Source organism: Ursus arctos, unplaced genomic scaffold (genome assembly GCF_023065955.2).
Source record: "Ursus arctos isolate Adak ecotype North America unplaced genomic scaffold, UrsArc2.0 scaffold_11, whole genome shotgun sequence".
In the NCBI taxonomy this organism is placed as follows: Eukaryota; Metazoa; Chordata; class Mammalia; order Carnivora; family Ursidae; genus Ursus; species Ursus arctos.
The window spans coordinates 66,049,599-66,070,542 of NW_026622775.1; the positions used below are offsets into that span (position 1 = coordinate 66,049,599).

The 20,944-nt window shown below is 39.7% G+C and overlaps 1 long non-coding RNA gene across 1 annotated transcript; it reads left to right on the forward strand.

Annotated features, from left to right (window-relative positions):
• The first annotated feature begins 554 nt into the window (after positions 1-554).
• On the forward strand, positions 555-18,386 carry LOC125280999 (uncharacterized). Its single transcript, XR_007187960.2, has 3 exons — positions 555-1,629; positions 11,359-12,045; positions 18,219-18,386. It is a non-coding gene; the product is annotated as an uncharacterized LOC125280999 (long non-coding RNA).
• Positions 18,387-20,944: the final 2,558 nt, after the last annotated feature.

Here is a 20,944-nt window from a genome sequence, read left to right on the forward strand (position 1 = left end):
CTTCATCTCTGACTCAGGAAACTTGATTCTTCTGCTAGATTCCATGAAACAGAAACAGGCTAACTTCACAGCTTGGAAGGAGAGTAGAAATCAAATCCCAGATGAGATCTTGAGGAGCCATCAGCACTAGGGCCCACCAGATGTCCAAATCTGATCTTCATATTCAAACATGCACTATACATTTCTGAAGCTAAATAATCAGCATCCTCTAACTTCTGGTTACCCAATTCTCCTACAGGGAGGAATCTGGTACAAAGGCTCATACATACAGCCTATGTCAACACATGTCCAGGCATGCCACCAACTCTAGAAAAAATCTACTTCAGATAAATTGAAGGGGCACCTGGGTGGCTCAATCAGTTAAGCGTCTGCCTTTGGCTCAGGTCATGATCTCAGGGTCCTGGGATCGAGCCCCACATCGGGCTCCCTGCTCAGTGGGAATTCTGCTTCTCCTTCTCCCTCTGCCCCACCCCAACATTCTCTCAAATAAATAAATAAAATCTTTAAAAAATAAAAATAAAAAAATAAATTGAAAACTTGAGTGAAATAATTGCCTGAGTCTTTCACTTTTTAATGATTACTATTCCATGGTTCAAATAATCTTAGTTTGCAGGCTCTTTAGCCTGGTTTTCAGTGACCTCCACCATTTGACTTCAAGCTCCCAGTAGAGGGTTATATCATTTGACTCAGGTCCAGGTACAGTCAGTGCATCTTAACCGAGCTCAGCATGTGCTAGAAAACATTAAGTAGCAGACAGAATTCTTGACTGCAAGGAATAGAAATCAACTCTCCCAAACTTGAGATTTATGGAAAGACTATCAATGAGCTCAAAGGATTGACCTTCAAGATGACCTTTTCGGGGTTCAGTAGATAACACCTCTTTTTAATGATGTGGATTTTGAGATTGGGACTCAAAAGTCAGGAATCCAGTCATGGTTCAACTATATATAACTGTGCAGTCATTTAGCTTCCCTGAAACTGAAGTTCTTCATCTGTGAAATGTGACTAACTCTTGGTCTCCTCATCTGTTAGGAAGATCTCAGGCAGCAGAATATAGTTTACATCACTCAGTGCCTGAGTCTCCTTCCTCCAAGAGGCCCAGAGATGGTCAACATAGGGTCCCTACAATGACAACTCTGAATTATCGAAGCCCTAAAGCTGGCGTTTGCAATGTTGCAAGAAGTTTTTGCACTTTATGGTGAAGAACAAAATGTCTTCAAGATAGAGCTTCACTTTGTTCTGGAAGAGACCATTTTGTGAGACCTGTTAAGTTATGGAGATGTTTCTGTAAATGTGGAAAGTAATTCACATGGATGTGATCCAGGCTCCGAGGGTTAAGTGTTCTATTCAGTAAGTTCACTTGGGTCCTTTTGGAGCATAATCATGCTTGCATCTGTGAGATCTAAAAAGGTTTTCCTTAAATTTTAATTTTGACTCTCCAATCCTTTAAAAAACTGCTCTTTGAGGATGTGTGTGTCATCTTTTTCCAGGTATTTGCTTACCAGCAATGAGGTCCTGAGCCTGGAATGGAAAATGCAGACTTGGTCTCCTCAGGAGGAAAGATAATAGAAGGCCTGCATGGAAACTGATGCAAAGCACACTGAACTGCGCTGTTGGTTTTATGCACAAGTAATTATTTAGAAGGAAATAATTTATTAAGTCTAAATCTTTATTGCGGTTGCCTTCTCTGGGCCGTGAGGGTGGGATGAGGGTCAAGGTGTCCCCCTGAGGGACTGCATCTCCCCTCATCAGTGGACATGCAAAGCAGTTAGCCCTGGGGGAGTGAAGGGGGCTCTGGGCCTGGACTCTGAGCCGTGGAGGTGCTGCAGAAGTGGGCCCACCACAGCCAGGCCTGCCAGGATCAGGTTCTTGTCAGCACTTCCATTGGCCCTGAACTCTCAGTCAAATGGTACATGAAGGCATCGCTTGGTGGCAGTTGTGCTGGAGGGAAACAGAGAGTGTGGGGTGTCCATGGTGGTCACAAACAGAGACAGGATTTTCCAGTGAGAGAAATGAGGCCGCAGTGGGGAGGCCACATGAGGAGTCAGGGCAGCGAGACACAGATTCTGGACACTTCCAGTCAGTGCCCTGGAAAACCCTCAGAAACAGTCAGGGAGGAGGGGATTGACATTTTCAGGGGATAATGTTTCCAGAAAGTACGTCAGTGTATGAAAAGTTTATATAATCCCATTTTATGGACTCAAGATAACAAGACTGGAAAGGTATAAGTGTGAGACATTGTACTAAGCATTTAATACGCTTTCTCACATTTGAACCTTACACAACACTATGACATGGTACTGCTGTTCTCATCTTACCACCGAAGAAACTGAAGCTTAGAGACTACATTACTGGGGCGCCTAGGTGGCTCAGTTGGTTAAGCGTCTGACTCTTGGTTTCGGCTCAGGTTGTGGTCTCAGGGTTGTGAGATTGAGTCCCACATTGGGCTCTGTGCTCAGTGCAGAGTCTACTTGGCAGTCTCTCTCTCCCTCTCCCTCTGTCCCCCACCCCCGCTTCTGGAATAAATAAGTAAGTCTTTAAAAAAAAAAGATGTTAAATCACTTGCACACGGTCACATGCCTGCTAAAGAGAACAGTTAGGACTTGAATTCAGACATGCCTGACATCACAGTTTGTGCTCTTAATTAACCACTGTGCTCAGCTGCAGCTGGACTGAGTCATTCCTGCAAGGCTCCAGGGATACCAAAGTCAGATGGACATGCGGAACTTGGCCAAAGACTGGTCAAGTAATCAAAGAGGAAATGGGGACGGGCCTTCACAACTGAAGGGGAAAACCTCAGGCCTTGAGATCGCACAATGCCAGGGCTCAGAGAGCCAGGGGACGAACACACAGCAGGAGACAAGAGCAAGCACGCAGTTCTTCTGGGAAATGACATACACCAGCCATTGCCCTGAGCCAGTCTATGTGCTGCCTTCTCTCTTTTGGGATGGACAGAGAATTTGCTGTCTTGGCAAGCACAGCCCTTATGATGATTAATTTTATGTGTCAATTTGACTGAATCAGAAGGTGCTCAGATATGTGGCTAAATATTATTCTGGGTTATGCCTATAAGAGTGTTTCCAGAAAAGATTAACATTTGAATTGGTCCTATTGATCAAATGGGCCTGGATAAACTGAACTTGACCCTGTTAAATCTATTTCCAAACAGATTTTGCTACTTGTGTAGACAAACAAGCCTTTATCTTTTTAAAATTCATATGTAAATATGGGGAAATAGACATGGGAGCATAAATACTTTAAAGAATGATTTGGCAAATCTATATCAAAATTTAAAACGTGCTTCAGACCAAACAATTCCACTTCTATGCATTTATTCTACAAAATCATACTAGTGCACAAAACTATATTTACAGAGATGCTTATTGCAGCACATTTTTATTTAACCGTTTACTGTTAAAATGTGCATTACTATTTGCCGTAGAGAACAACCTTCTAATCTATTAATAGGAGACTAGTTAAAAATTATGATACATCTATCCTATAAATGATATGTAACTATTTTTAAAAACGATTACCCCTATGTCATGAAAGGATAGGTAATGAATATTAAGTGGAAAAAATTTAATTTCAAAAGAGTATATATAAAGTGGTCCTATTTATGTAAAAAAAATATATTATGATGTTTTGTTTTATTTTTTAAAATTTGTTTATTTGAGAAAGTGAGAGTATGAATGGAGGGGCAGAGGGAGAGGGAGAAGCAGACTACCCGCTGAGCAGAGAGCTCAACAGGGGACTTGATCCCAGGACCCTGAAATCATGACCTAAGCTGAAGGCAGCCGCTTAACTGACTGAGCCACCAGAGTGCCCCTGATACTTTATTTTAAAAATATTTAAAAACTTGGGGAACCTGGGTGGCTTAGTCGGTTAATGTCTGTCTTCAGCTCAGGTCATGATCTCAGGGTCCTGGGATTGAGTCCCTGGGCCGGCTGGCTCCCTGCTCAGCAGGGAGTCTGCTTCTCCCTCTTCCTCTGTGCGCGTGCTCTCTCTCTCTCAAATAAATAAACAAAATCTTTAAAAAAATAATAATTAAAAAACAAATAAAAATACTTAAAAACAGTTCCACTACCACCACGATCCTTCGTTTGTCCTTTTGTAACCACATCCATATGTCTCGATGGTTACCCAACCCATCCCTAACCCCTGACAACCAGTAATCTGGTCTCTGTCTCTGTAATTTTGTCATTTCAAGAATGTTATAGAGATGGAACCATACAGTATGTAACATTGGGGGATTAGCTTTTATTCACCTAGCACAATTCCCTTGAGGTTCTTCCAAGTAGTTGTGTGTATCAGGAGTTTATTCCTTTTCATTGCTGAGTAGTATGGATGGATGTACCCCCATTTGTTTACCCACCTGGAAGAACATCTGGATTCTTCCCAGTTTGGCCTGTTATGAATACAGTTGCTGTGAACATTCATGTGGTTATAAAGAGCAGCAAAGAGATCTTCATGGTGAATTCTTCAGTATCTTGGCTGGCTGTCATGAATACAGAATTTCCACATGTGATACAAATGCACAATACGAAATACATGCACACATGGGTGTGCAAGTCAAACTGGGAAAATCTCACTAAGATTCTTGTATTTTATGCATGTCAATATGCTGATTATGATATTGTACCATAGGTTCTGCATGATGTTACCACCAGGGGAAACTGGATGAAAGGATATGTGGGATGCTTTCTACATGTGAACCTGCAAACATCTCAAATTAGACAGTTAATTTTTTTTTACTCTTTTAAGAACTCCAGGTGAAAATGCACAGTTTGATTTCTATTATTTCAAATTTACTTCACTAAGTGTCACTGATTGCCTACTATATGTCAAGTATATTCAACTTTGCTTTATAACAGCTTGGTCTTCCTATGCTACTACATAATTTTATTTTTTTTCTTTTTTTTATTACAATAATATTTTTTATTATATTATGTTAGTCACCATACAGTACATCCCTAGTTTTTGATGTAAAGTTCCATGATTCATTAGTTGTGTATAACACCCAGTGCACCATGCAATACGTGCCCTCCTTACTACCCATCACCAGCCTATCCCATTCCCCCACCCCCCACCCCTCTGAAGCCCTCAGTTTGTTTCTCAGAGTCCATAGTCTCTCATGCTTCATTCCCCCTTCTGATTACCCCTCCTTTCTTTATCCCTTTCTTCTCCTACCGATCTTCCTAGTTCGTATGTTCCATAGATGAGAGAAATCATATGATAATTGTCTTTCTCTGCTTGACTTATTTCACTTAGCATTATCTCCTCCAGTGCCGTCCATGTTGCAGCAAATGTTGAGAACTCATTCTTTTTGATAGCTGAGTAATATTCCATTATATATATGGACCACATCTTCTTAATCCAGTTATCTGTCAAAGGGCATCTCAGTTCCTTCCACGATTTAGCTATTGTGGACACTGCTGCTATGAACATTGGGGTGCATATGGCCCTTCTCTTCACTACGTCTGTATCTTTGGGGTAAATACCCAGTAGTACAATTGCTGGATCATAGGGTAGCTCTACTACATAATTTTAAAGGACCAAATTAATTGAACAAAAAATTGGTATCACTAAAACATTTTTTAAAGTCATAAAATTTTAAAGTCAGCAATACAATTTTAAAATTATGTCAAGGCAGAAAGTCATCTTTCCCCCTCAAGTTCCCTCCTCCCATTTAATCCCATCCCTCTAAAATTTCCATTCACTACATCTGTTTCCTGGCTCCAAAGCATATACATATACAGAAACACACACACATATATCTACACGCATTTCTTTAATGAAAAAGGAATCCTGCTATTCAAAATAATCTACATCCTGCTTTATCATTTAATAATATATTTAGAATGAATAATATACCTGGGATGAATCATGACAGCTAGATATATTTGGCCACTTTTAATGGTGTACACCATAACTTATTCAACAACTCGCCTATAAGTGAACGTGTAAGTTGTTTCCACTGTTGTGCTGTAATAAGTAAATCTGCCATAAACATTCTCATACATGTATGTCTTTACATAATAGTGATATCATTTTTAAAGAACAGATTCCTTGAAATGATATTGTTGCACCCAATATATAGATATGTCTCTGTTTACTATTTAAAATGTAATATCAGGAGGCACCTAGATGGCTCAGTAGGTTGAGCATCTGACTCTTAGTTTCAACTCAGGTCATGATCTCAGGGTCGTAGATGGAGCCCTGCTGCAGGTTCCATGCTCAGCAGGGAGTCTGTTTGAGATTCTCTCTCTCCCTGTCCCTCTGCTCCCCCACCCTGCTCACATGTGCACGCACACTCTCTCTAAAAATAAATAAATAAATCTTTTAAAAATGTGTCATCAGGGGTATTACAGATATTTTCTTTTTACTTTACACACCTGTATTGCTTAAATTTTGAAATGAGCATATAACTTTATAATAAATTAAAACATTTAACCTCTTTATTTAAAAGAAAACAAAAACAAAGTCTTTCATCACTTTGGGTCATTCTCTATAGGCTTCTTTCCCAGAAATTCTCTCTACTATTCAGTGCTTCCCACCTGAGGCACTTTGGAAGTGTATGGGAGCAGGATCCGTCTAGGTGATTGGTTGGTTGGCTGGCTGGCTAACCATTTGATTTGTTAGGTGTGAGCTCTCAAGATGACTAGGAGTGGCATTTTGTGGGTAGGAGCCAAGTATGCCAATATCTTGCAATCTATTAGACACTTCTGCACAAAATGCCAAAAGTTTCCATGTGCTGGGAAACTCCAAATCTTGTTTGAGAATATCAGATCCACTTCTTCCCACCCTGGCTTTTGGTCTGAGGCCCTTACCATTACCATCCATGGACATACAGGACTGCAACATCATCTGCTTCTTGATAACACAAGAGTACAGACCTCAGAGAGGAGGAAAAGCAATGAAGACCCAGGCTGCTGAACTGAACCTGTATCTGCCCAGACCTACCATTGGCAGTGGGGTGGTGGTTAAGCTGCCAAACAAATCCCTGGCATCCCTACACACGTGATTGGCTCTTGTTAAAACAATCCAGATGATGGCGACCAATTCAATTATTGTTTCATCACCCAGCACTTGCCCGTTATGATGACTGGGAAGTAAATGAATTAAAAATCATCCAGCCTGAACTTCAGCCCAGTGGGAGACCCACGCACAGAAAAGAAAAAAAAAATGCTTTTTTTTAATGGACCAGCAATAATACAATAAAAGTCCTTTGTCTTAAAAGCGGAATCTCAGGACAGGAAGTCAGGACTTTTACGGAGCAAGTAACCTCCCAACCCTCATGACGGCCTAAGGAAAACCACAATTTGTTTTCAATAAAACAGTGTCTACAACTTATTCTATTATAAAGAGACTAGATCCCTCTTGCCAGAAGAATACTTTCTGCAGTCTCAGGTCTGTAGTCTGGCTATTTTTAGGTGAACCCAAAACTGTAGTATCACTGACTCCCTTGATGCATTTCACAAAACCAAAAGAGGCAGTTACATTAAATTATGAAGCTTAATTTTCTTATTCCTGTCCTCCCAGCATTACTCAGAAGGGCTTCTACTTCCATTAGGAAATATTCAACTATAAATTCGCCCCCAAATTCATTTGCATATGGCATGGTGGACGCTGATGGGCTCCAGGGGCTTCCTCAAAATTACCTTCCACTCAGGTCTGAATTTCAATGCTCTTCTGGTGCTGCCTGAGGTGGGTTTTGATAGCAAGAGGGGAATGTGCACTGAAGAGAGCAAGCCAGGACGGCGGGGCGGGGGAGGGGGGGTCATATTTCAAGGGAGGCGGGCAATCCTGCCTTCACAACTAGCTCATAAAGGAGGGAGATTGAGGCTGTCATTCCTCCAGGAGAACTCTTTCTTGAACCCCTGACACAGAAGAATGCAGTAAAAACCCGTAAGTTTTATCCTCAAAGCTATCTGAGATATCCCCCGCGGTGAATTGGCTCAGGGCACACAGTGCCTTAATTAGAACCTCGCTGTTGTAATAGTCGTAGTTCAGTGACAATCTCACAAAGAAGTGCCACAAAAAAACGACACAGGCTTTATCATTTGCTTGAAATTCCGTTTTTGCCTAGAGACATCTGGCGGCAATCATAATTTACTCATTTGGACCGAATGAATGGTGTCTTATTTCTTCCCCTATGTGCAAACCCTCAAGTATGGCCATTAGAGGAGGCAGAGCTCTCGCATGTCATCCGATGCTGCTCTTTGCCAAGAAAGTCTTGTTCCCTATTTTTAAGCTCCTAGAACAATCCCATTTTAGGATATTTTTTATCTGGACTAGCTTTTCAATAATTTGCATCACCTGTTTTCCTTTAAAAATGATTTATCTATTTTCCACAGTGGGAGGCCTTTCTGGATTTCATGTTGGAATATTCTTCGGGTCTCTATCCATAATGTCCCTGCTCATTCAGTTAAGAAGGAAGCAGCCTTCACACTTATTGAAGGAACAAGCTACAAAGACTGTGTCAGTGGTTCTCGACCTTGGCAGCACATTAGAATCCCATGGAAAGCTTTTTAAAATCCCAATGATCCAAAAATGACATACATATAATTCCATTTACATGACGTTCTTAAAGGGAGGTGGGAGGGGCTATAGAGACAAAGAACAGATCCGTGGTAGCCAAGGTCTGAGCCTGGGAGTGGAGGTGGGGGGTCTGACCTCAAAGAATGAACCAGGACAATTTGGGAGGTGTTAGAATTGTTCTGTACCCTGATTGTGATGGGTATTATGAGAGTCAGTTATACACATGTTAAATTCATAGTAACATACATCCAAAAAAAAGTGAATACTATTATATATATTTTATTTTAAATACCAATGTCCAGGCCATATCCAGACTAATTAATTCTGAATTTCTGGGTGGGATCCAGGCATCCATATTTTTTAAAGCTCCCATGGGTTTTCGGTGTGCAGTCAAGGTTAAGAACCATTGGTCTATGTGAGTAATGTTTCTTTGACCTAGAAAAGCTGCTGCTTTGTTAGCAGCTAATTCCCCACCTCCCAAAAAAACTCTGCCAGTCAGGACCCACCTGCCACAGTTCAGGGTGTAAGGTAGGTTTTTGTGCTTTGATTCTCACAGAAACACTTTTCCTTATTATTAGTATGGATTTCTGTCTCTGAGACCCCTGCCCAGTGCCCAAAAGTAGTCCTATTAGACATGAAAGAGACTGGGCTACTGTGTTTCTGGACTATTCGAAGTTCACTCTGGTCTCCTACCCTCCCCCAGCCACAGAATGTAAAAGATAAAAAAATTGACATATGTGATCAGAGACAGGCAAGAGTTTTATGATAGTTAATTTTATACATTAACTTGACTGGGCCATGGAGTACCCAAACATTATTCCAGATGTTTCTGTGAAGGGGTTTTTGGGTGAGATTAACATTTAAATCAGTAGACTGAGTAAAGCAGATTGCCTCTATAATGCTGGTGGACCTTGTCCAATCGCTTGAAAGCCTGATCAGAACACAAAGGCCAACTTTCATGAATAAGAAAGAATTCTTCCTGCCTATTTGTCTTCAAACTGGGACAATGGCTTTTTCCTGCCTTCAGGCTGGAACTCAAATATCAACTTTTCCAGATCTTGAGCTTGTCCGTCTATTGACCTGTTGGACTAGAACTACACCATCAGCTCTCTTGGTTCTCAGGTCTTCAGATTTAGACTAGAATTACACATCAGCTCTCCCAGTCTCCATCCTGCTGATTCACTCTACAGATCTTGGGATGTATATACATATGTATAGGCACATACATATACCTTCTATTCTATTGGTTCTACTTCTCTGGAGAACTCTGACTAATACAGATCTCTTAAAATTCACAACCTCTGGCCAGGTAGTCCTAAGCTACACCAGTTTAAAGTTAACAAGAAGCCACCAGCATCGACTGTTCTAGAAACACTATAGAAGACTTACATGCCCTGTCCACCATGCACTTCTGTTCCAAGACACCACCTCAGGTCCTGGGGACATGGACCTCACTTCCTGCTACTGCCTCACCAATCACTACTCCAAAATTAAGAGCAGCAAGGAGAGGAAGAGAGATCTTTCATTGCCTTTTCCTAGAGTATGGTGGAAATGTCCTCCTTGGTCAGTCAGAAAGGTCGGTTCAAGCAGATCTTTGATTATTGCTTCCATTTCCATTGTTATGTTTCCTCCTTGGGAATATCTGAAATTATGAGGTTGGCTTTCTTTGTTATCTTCAGCAGCTATTATCCAGCACACATCATCTTGGTTAAAAGTCCTTGTACTTTTCCTCTGCATTCTAGAAGAGATAATAACATTCGTGCTCTACCTCAGTGGGCCCATTGCTTTCTGCCCACCCTACAGTTTACTGCCTTCCATGTAGATAGAGATGCAGCTGTTGCATTTTTAATTACTTTGCAAAGGTTCCTTAATTTACCCAACTCCTTTCTTGTCTCGTCCTCTTATATTTTCATGGAGGCAGGTTCTCCTGTTACAAATGTCTATCCCTTCATCATTTACGCTAGGTCTTCCTGCATCCTGTTATGCAAATGTTCCCTGGAACATTCTTGTACTTCTGCAATAAGTTATTCCAGACTTTACTCTCCATCTGAATATTCAGGAAAATGTTCCCTCTCCTGGATGTGGAGAAAGGGGAACCCTCTTACACTGTTGGTGGGAATGCAAGTTAGTAAGTCACTTCAGAAAACAGTGTGGAGGTTCCTCAAAAAGTTAAAAATAGAGCTACCCTATGACCCAGCAATTGCACTACCGGGTATTTACCTCAAAGTTACAGACGTAGTGATGAGAAGGGCCATATGCACCCCAATGTTCATAGCAGCATTGTCCACAATAGCTAAATTGTGGAAGGAGCCGAGATGCCCTTCAAAGGACAAATGGATAAAGAAGATGTGGTCCATATATAAAATGGAATATTACTCAGCCATCAGAAAGGATGATTAGCCAACATTTGCATCAACATAGATGGAACTGGAGGAGATTATGCTAAGTGACATAAGTCAAGCAGAGAAAGATAATTATCATATGGTTTCACTTATTTGTGGAATGTAAGGAATAGCAGGGAGATCATTAGGAGAAGGAAGGGGGAAATAAGGGGGGAGAACAGAGGGGGAGATGAACCATGAGAGACTATGGACTCCAGGAAACAAACTGAGGGTTTTAGAGGGGAGGGGGCTGGGGGGGATGGGCTAGCCCAGTGAAGGGTATTAAGGAGGAGAGCACGTATTGCAGGGAGCACTGGGTGTTATACACAAACAATGAATCATGGAACACTACATCAAAAGCTAATGATGTACTGGTGACTAACATATCATAATTTTTTTTTAATTTTTAAAAAATGTTTCCCTCTCCTTTCTTTAGCAGGAGGATTTCATAAGCCCTGTGATGAAATGTTTTCTGTTGACTTATTCAATAAAGAGAAGATATCCATCTGGACTCAATGTTTACCAAAATTCAAGGTGTGTGGACTGTCCTTGGCCCTAAACCCTCTCCACTAGGGTGCTGACTGAATTTTATTCTTAAATATGCAGCTGGAGAGGAGTTGATATTTCGGTTCTGGATCAATTTTCATGTCTAGGAAGCTTTTATCTGATGTGAGTCTGTTAAGCTAAAATGTAATCAGATTTTATTTCCAGGACCTGACTCTGATGCTCTGAAAGGATAAAGCACGTATAATACCATAATTCCCAAAACATACCACTGTTGAATTCTTTTAGTCTCTGATTCCTACATAGAATGCTTACTTACAGGGGGCAAGAAGACAGGTGTTAAACTTCTCATGAGGCAATCCTGGCATCTCCTTCCCTCTTCTTTATGCAATCTGTGAGTGGAGGTAGAATAACAGGTAAGATGGGATGAGGAAGCTTCTAAGAGCAGTGGCCACTCAGTGTAACATTTTTCATTCTTTCCTTTATTGAAGGGCTACTGAACATCCACTCTGTGTTTGCACTCTCGTATGATTAGAGCATATAAGAAAACAAAGTCCCCCCCTGTGGAGGTTGCATTCTGGTGGGTACAGAGCCAATGACTGGCCAAAGAGTTGATCAGGTGGGTAAGTTCGTGAAGAACATTAGCAGGGTAAAGGGATGAGAAGTAATGGAGGGGCTTAAGGATTTGGGAAAGGCATCTCATAAACTGATTTTTACCAGCTTCTTTTCTTCCAAATAAATATTATATAGAATCATAGTACAGAAAACACAAAATTCTCGGTTAAAAGGGGCACTGAGCTTCCTTTTGTTCCCTTCAGAGGTCTTTGGGTATGTCCACAGGGTTTCATAGATATAAAAACTGGTGCAACCATGTTGAAAAACAATTTGGCATGATCTTCTAAAGTTGAATATTTATAGACTCTGCCTCAGCAATTCCACTCCTAGAAATACACACAAGACAGACAGACGCACATGTAGCAAATTCACACAAGATTGTCCTCTATATTTAAGAGTCTGGTTTCTTGTCTCTCTTTTTCTTTGTTTGTTTTGTTTCTTAAATTTCACATATGAGTAAAATCATATGGTATTTGTCTTTCTCTGACTGATTTATTTCACTTAGCATTATACCCTCTAGATCCATCTATATCATTGCAAATGGCAAGATTTCATTCTTTTTATGGCTGAGTAATATTCCATTGTGTACGTATGCCACATCTTCTTTATCCATTCCTCCACTGATAGACACTTGGATTGACTCTTAAATACAGAGAACAAACTGGTTATCAGAGGGGAGGTGAGTGGGGAGATGCGTGAAACAGGTGAAGGGGATTAAGAGCACACTTATCATGATGAGCACTGAGTAATTGATGGAATAGAAAATACCCAACTATATAAATAAAAGTGGACCATGCATGATACAATAACAAGAATGTGTCATTAATTTAGGATTATGATTGACCCAATTCTGTACACCTGGGATCCAATGAAAAAATAATAAAATAAAATAGGGTTGAATAAGGCTTATCTAGCACTGATCTATATATGTCTTGCTAGAAACATCCTTAAAATGCAGAGTACTGTCATTTATCATTATATTTGCTAATAAGGCCTAGAAGAAGAAAAAAATAGAATGGGACCGATAACACTTACTTCCCATGGTTATTGTGAAAATCTGCATGACTTTATGAAAAAAATATATGTAAAACAGCTGACACTTAGAAATAGATCTTAAATATTAACTCCCTTAATATATATTCTTTACTTAACAGTCACAAAAATGCAGTGCTATTCCTTCACATTTTCTTGCTAAAATATGGAACAGCAAAAAGAGGGGAGGGTGCACTTAGAATTAGAAGATCTAGTTCTCCCAGATGCTAGCTGGTGACTTTGGATGAGTCATTTGAACTCAATGAATATTGTTTACTCACTTGAAAAAAAACAGTAAATTAAAATGCTTCAGGGGGGCCTGGATGGCTCAGTCATGAGCTCAAGCCCTGCATCAGGCTCTGTGCATGGAGCCTGCTTGAAATTCTCTCTCTCCCTCTCTTCCTCCACCCCTCCTGTGCTCATGCCCACTGGCTCTCTAAATAAATAAATAAATAAATAAATAAATAAATAAATAAATAAATTTAACATGTTTGAGACTCCTGAATGTGGTACTCATGTCTGTTTATGTCCTGTGATTTTCTCATTTCATGAAATACCACATTTATTTACATATTTTCCTCTCTATCATTCCCAAGAACACCTGACATACAGAATAGGATTATTTGCCAGTCCTCTTGCTGGCATTTACTCTATGAAAGTTAGAATGGCTTAACCAATAGTAAATAATGTAATAAATAAGAAGAAACTGAAAATCCCCATTACACAAAAATTCCATGTCTATAACCATCTTTCATTGAAGTCACTGTAGCTGAAGAGTTTTAAGACTCAAACAAAATATAAATTACTGAAGCCCAAATGGCTTCTCAGATCTTAGCGCAGGGCAAGGCCCAGAAAGAGTAAGATACTAGAGGAACTAAAGAGGAATAAATGGATAAAGGTAGAACCAAAGGAGATCCAGAAAAGGGAAATTCCCAGCATTTGTGGGGGAGAGTGTGGGGCCTGGTTTCGTTGCAAATGAGGCTGTAGAACAAGGAAGGAGGAGGCCCCTGGAGCACAGGGAAGGTTGTGAATCAAAGGGCACTGTGGTGGCACCTGGCTGGCTCAGTCAGAAGAGTCTGCCATTCTTGATCTCAGTGCTGTGAGTTCAAACGTCACACTGGGTGTAGAAATTACTTAAATAAATAAACTTGTTTTTTAAAGAGCACTGCAGACCAAAGATGCTCAGTTATCATTCCACCAGCTGGGGATGGGGTGGCCCAGGGGCAGCGTGTGAACCTCTGCCACTTTCTTTCTCTCACATGCACACCTACATGGGCTCTCACATGTATACAACTCAATTAGTCAAACCTCAAGCAAAATAAAATCTGAAGAAGTTCATGTTCCCCCCAAAAGCAAATAAGTGCATGATATTTTATTTTTTTCAAGATAGCACCCTAATGAATATGAGAAATATTCCAGTCACTAATTCAGCCTCTTGATCAGTTTTGTGAAATATTTACTGGGTATCAACTATGAAAATACTGCTAGTCTACTAGATGAAGTAAGGCCATAAGGAAGGAAATTCAGTGTCTGACTCAAGGTAGATGTAACAGCAAACAGGGGAGGAAGAGGAGGAAAAGGAAGGGAGACAGAAGAGGGAGAGGAAGGGGTTCTCACATACTGCTGATGAAGCAGGAAATTGATTTACTCCTTTCAGAAACAGTTTGTTGGGGCACCTGGGTGGCTCAGTCAGTTAAGCATCTGCCTTCAGCTCAGGTCATGATCCCAGGGTCTTGGGATCGAGCCCCCCATCAGGCTTCCTGCTCAGCAGAGAGCCTGCTTCTCCCTCTCCCTCTGCCGCTCCTCCAGCTTGTGCTTGCCCGCTCTCTCTCTCTCTCTTTCTGTCAAACAAATAAATAAAATCTTTTTTTAAAAAAAGAAAATAGCTCGTCATTACTGATAACATTTAAGATGTATACACCTTCCAACCCCAAAATCCCACTCCTAAGGAATTACTGTACAAAAATCCATGCTTATGTACTCCCGAAAATGGTCTTAGCAGCATTGTAGTTAGTAATTGTCCAACACTGAAAACAAAATGCCTACAGAAGAAGCATGGTTAGGGGCGCCTGGGTGGCTCAGCCATTGAGTGTCTGCTTTTGGCTCAGGTCATGATCCCAGGGTCCTGGGATCGAGCCCCACATCAGGCTCCCTGCTCAGCGGGAAGCCTTCTTCTCCCTCCCACACTCCCCTTGCTTGTGTTCCCTCTCCCACAGTCTCTGTCAAATAAATAAATAAAATCTTTAAAAAAAAGAAGAAGAAGAAGAAGCATGGTTAAATTGTAGTCTGTTCATCCAATGGAATACTATACAACAATGAAAATTTTAAAACCACAACCACACACAGCAATGATGACACAGAAGAATCTTAAAATGTAATGTTGAACAAAACAAGCCAGACACAATATTCATTCTCAACAATCCCATTTATAAAGTTCAAAATCTGAAAAAACTAAATGAATTTTAGGGACATGTACATAGGCAGTAAATCAAAAAGTAAAACAAAGAAGGGAGGGAGGTTTGATCCATGTGATGGTTAATCTTATGTATCAACCTGATTAGGACAGGAGACCCAGATACTTAGTCAAACACTAGTCTAGATGTTGCTGTGGGGGCATGTCTTAGATAAGACTAGAATTTAGTACAGCAGATCACCTTCATAACTTGGTTGAGCCTCACCCAGTCAGTTGAAGACCTTAGGGAAAAAAGAATGAGGTCCCCAAAAGAAGGGATTCTGCTTCCTTATTGCTTTCAGACCCAAGCTCCAACATCAGTTCTTCCCTAGGTCTCCAGCAGTGGCTGCTGCTTGCCCTGCAAGTTTCAGACCTGCCAGTCCCCACAATTGCATGAGCAAACTCCTTCAATATCTCTTTCTCTCCCTTTTCTCTCTCTCTCTCTCTCTCTCTCACACTCTCCATATATGTATGTACATCCTTTTGATTCTGTTTTCCTAGAGAACTCTAACTAATAGAATCATCTAGAATGGGACTTTGGGTTGCTAGGAATATTCAATTTCTTGTCCTGGATGGTAGTTAAATAGGTGCTTACTCCTCAATAATTCATTGAACTGAACGTTTATGTTTTATGTACTTCTGTATATATTTTTATACTTTACAATGAAAAAGGATTCATAAAAGTATTACTTTCTAGCTAGGACTGAGGAGTTCACAAACAGTCACCAGATGTTGTGGAGCATCAAATGACATGCTTTATAGCTGAACAACTGGGGAGTCATGATAAAACATCCAAATGTCATTATACCACGTTTTCATCCAGTGCCTGATCTTTGCCTCCCCCCATTCTCTAAAAATTTAAGTCTCTTTCTTCTGAATCCCCACAATACTTTATCTACACTTCTTTCTATCTTTTCACATCTCCTTGATTAGACTGAATGTTCTTTAAAGAAAAGACTGCTATGTCTTTCATTTTTGCATCCACTTTTGAGCACAGCATTCCTGCAGAACAATGGGGATATCTGCAAAGATGGGGCAGAACACATGAACTAAGAAGTGGAACAAAGCTGGCTGAATAAATAAAGCCAGGCTGGGAGACTGGGCCTTATTCTCTAGAACAAGAGCCAGTTATTATTTTCTTATCCTTTTTACTTTACATGAAAACCCCACTTTCAGGAAGAAGACCCTACAAGTTCATTCTCCTTGTGGCAGGAATCTTCATTCTTAAAAAATCTAAATTCTATGTCATTGTAGTTCTAATGATACTGAAACACTTAGATTTTCTCTTTTCCTTTGGCCTTCAGAGAGGGAGAAATACAGTTGTTACTAAGGCATGATCAGAGTGCTTTAAAACAGAGAAATGATCATCTTAGGATAATGGTCTTTGGTTTCCACCATGGAAGCACACTTGGGAAGACCCAAGTTCTTACACTGAATTATTGGACACAAGATACAAAAGGTTAAGACCTCATAATTGGTTAGATTGAGCTTTGTCCACAGCGCTGAGTAATATTTTTCAATTATTTAGATGGTTATTTTGACATCAAGTAGACTTAATCACCAACAAATTAAACTTTCACTTTTTGTGCTCTTGAGTTCATGCATTTTGTGTCTAGGAAAATTAATACCCTTTATCATTGTCCCAATAACACCATAGAGAGATTGCCAACATTTGGGGAAAGTGTTGGCCCATAGTTTCAGTCATCTCTGTACCATTGTTCTCTCTGATAATTTCTTCACTGCTGTTCTTTTTCTTTAGCTATACTTGGACTCCTAATGCAGCTTTCTTAGCTCTATAGCTTTTTTTTCTTTTAGTGTATTACATTCATAAAAGATAAAGCAGCCCTCTATAATTGAATCCTATGTGAATAAAAAAAAATGAAATTAAGAAAAAGCAGAGAAAATGAGAGATGGGAAAAGTGTCTGAACAAATGGTTGAAATCATGGGCAACTTTCCAGCTTGATTTATGCTGCTTTTAATTGCCAAGTCCCAGGAGCCTCTTCTGCCTGTTCTTTAATAGGAGAGGGGATGATCTATGCTTCGACCCAGAGTGAACCTGAAATGATGGATGGCGTGTGCATTCAACAATTATGCTCTTCTCGTATGGAGAAAACTTCCCCTGCCTGGGCCAAAAGCTTAGCTCAGTTGTTTTATAATTCCCATAAAGGCCAGAGCCCACACAGTGTGCACTGGAATGACACAGTGTCACAGCACCTATTTTAAAGAATGGTGTTTGTTGTAGATTCTTTGTTCTGGAATTCATACAGAATGTTTCAAATCTCAATGCAAAATAAAGGGAGAAACACATTTGGAGGTCATTATTCAATTGTAAGTTGTTTTATTAGCATGTAATCCCTTACATAAGAGTAAAATTTCTTTTGAAAACAATGACAAATATGCAAAAATACATCACCTCTTGTTCTACTATTCAGAGATAACCACTATTAATTTTTTGTGTATATTATTACAACACATAAAGGTGAGAGTGTTATTAAGGACTGAATGTTTGTGTTCCCCCAAAACTCATACATTGAAACCCTAATTCCCAATGTGATAGTATTGGGAGGTGGGGTCTTTGGAAGGTAATTAATTTTAGATGAGGTCATGAGGATGGAGCCCTCATAATGGGATTTGTGTACTTATGAGAAGAGGACGAAACTAGAGCTCTCTTTTTCTCTCTTTGTGCACAAAGAAGAGGCCATGAGTAGACACAGGAAGAAGGCAGCTGTCCACAAACAGGAAGAAGGCAGCTGTCCACAAGCTATGAAGCAGTTCTCACTAGGAACCAAATCAGCTGGCACCTTGATCTTGGACTTCTAGCCTCCAGAACTGTGAGAAATAAATTTACATTATTTAAGCCATCCAGTCTATGGTATTTTCTCATAGTAACCAGAACTAACTAATACAAGGTTTTGTTGTTTTTTAATGTGGACCAATGGTTTTCCAACCTCTCACTCCCAGGTTTCTTTTTTATTTAGCCCATGTGAGAAGTGCTCTATAAAGAGAGAAATGTTTGTCTGGTAGATGTGCCTCCCTGCAGCAGATTGGCTAAAAGCAGGGGCTCCAGTCTGTTTGTGTTCAAATATACCACCTATTAGCTGTGTGACAATAGGCACACTATTTAATCGCTCTGTGCCTCAGTTTTCTTAATTTGCATAGGATGTGTACGGTACCTCCTACAAAGGGCTTTTGGAGGGATTTAATTAGTAAATATATTTATAGTACTTGGAACAGCATCTGTTATATGGTAATTGCTCCACAAGAATTCACTATTACCATGTCTGTTCTCCTGTGGACTTCTTGGGTGGAGCACCACAAGTGAGGACCTAAAACGTGAAGATGTCAGCAAGACAGAGGCAATGTGGGGCAGAAGAGAGAAGAGGAAGAGAAGCCAGAGACAGGAACGTATTCCAAGACAGCCACCCAACTGCATGAAGACCAAAAAGCAATGTAAAAGAAAAATTGTCCTAAGCCCAGCCTGGGACAAAACCTTTTCATATGATGTAATTCAAAAGTCATTCTGAAAATAAATTAGTATTTCTGATCATATGCTTGAGCAATTTTCTGATAAACTTTAATGGGATTAAAACTTGTTCTTGGAAAAGAAAGAAAAAAAAGACTTGTTCTTGGAAACTGTACTCTGTGCTGTCAGTCAAGAGTCTAATGGTCATGTGTCCTTGGGTACAGGGTAAAGTTCCAGGTTCATCTGTGTAATCATTAATAGTGTGTCCTTCTTCTCTCAAATGCGTGCCATTTGGGAGAATTAATTCTTTGGACAAGTATTCTTTTCTTTTTAATATAGTATAACTTTTTAAATGTAGATTAACAATTATTAGCTAACCATTCTATTTTCCTTTAAATGTGTCTTCCAAAAGTGAATCTCTTAAATATATTAAAGCCTTTTCCTATGCAATTAGATTAAAATAAAACTTTGGCAAATGTTCTTAACTAAACTGCCAGGAAATATTTTTACTTGACAACAGCTCAATAGGTAAGAGACAAGGTGCCTGCTCCCATCCTCCTACATAGTTGTGATCTGTTAGAAATAATTTGTTACCAGCAATGAATAATTGGGATTTAAAATTTAAAACACAATAGCATTTTCACTAGCACCAAAAAAGTGAAATATTAAGATATAAATTTTTTTAAAGTACAAGATCTGTATGAAGAAACTACAAAACTCTGATGAAAGAAATAAACGAGGGGGGCGCCTGGGTGGCACAGCGGTTAATCGTCTGCCTTCGGCTCAGGGCGTGATCCCGGCATTACGGGATCGAGTCCCACATCAGGCTCTTCCGCTATGAGCCTGCTTCTTCCTCTCCCACTCCCTCTGCTTGTGTTCCCTCTCTCGCTGGCTGTCTTTCTCTGTCGAATAAATAAATAAAATCTTAAAAAAAAAAAAAAAAAGAAATAAATAAACGAGGAACTCAATAAATGAAGAGATATAATATGTTCATGGATAGGAAGACTCGATATTGTCAAGACATCAGTTCTTCCCAGCTGGATGTATATATTCAATGCAGTCTCAATCAAAATCCCAGCAAGTTGTTTTATGGATATTGATGAGCTGATTCCCAAGTTTATATGAAAAGACAAAAGACCCAGAACACCAAACACAGTATTGAAGAAGAGCAAAGTCAGAGGACTAATACTACCCAATTTCAAGATTTACTAAAAAGCTACAGTAATCGAAACTGTGTAGTATTGGTGAAGGAATAGACAAATAAGTGGAACAGAATAGAGAGCCCAGAAATAGATCCACACAAATTACAGTCAATTGATCTTAGACAAAAGAGTAAAAGTAATTCAATGAAAAAAAATAGCTTTCATAAATCGTGCTGAAACAACTGTACATTCACATTCAAAAAAAATCTAGACACAGTACTTAAACTTTTCACAAAAATTAATTCAAAATGAATTATAGACGTAAATGTAAAATTGAAAATTATCAAACCCTTAGAAGAGAACACAGGAGAAATCCTAGGAGACCTTGGTTTTGGCAATGACTTTTTATTTATTTTATTCATTTTTTAATTTATTTTTTAAATTCAAGTATAATTAACATGCAGTGTTATATTAGTTTCAGGTGTACAATATAATGATTCAACAAGTCCATACATCACCCAGTGCTCATCAAGATAAGTGTACTCTGAATCCCCTTTACCTATTTCACCCATCTCCCCACCCATCTCCCCTCTGGTAACCATTTCTTTGTTCTCTATACCTAAGAGTCTCGTTTTCGGTTTGTCTCTCTCTTTTCTTTGTTTTGTTTTTAAATTCCACATATAAGTGGAATCATATGGTATTTGTCTTTCTCTGACCAACTTATTTCACCTAGTGTTATACCCTCCAGCTCCATCCATGTATTGGCAAATGGCAAGATTTCATTCTTTTTTATGACTAAATAACATGCCATCA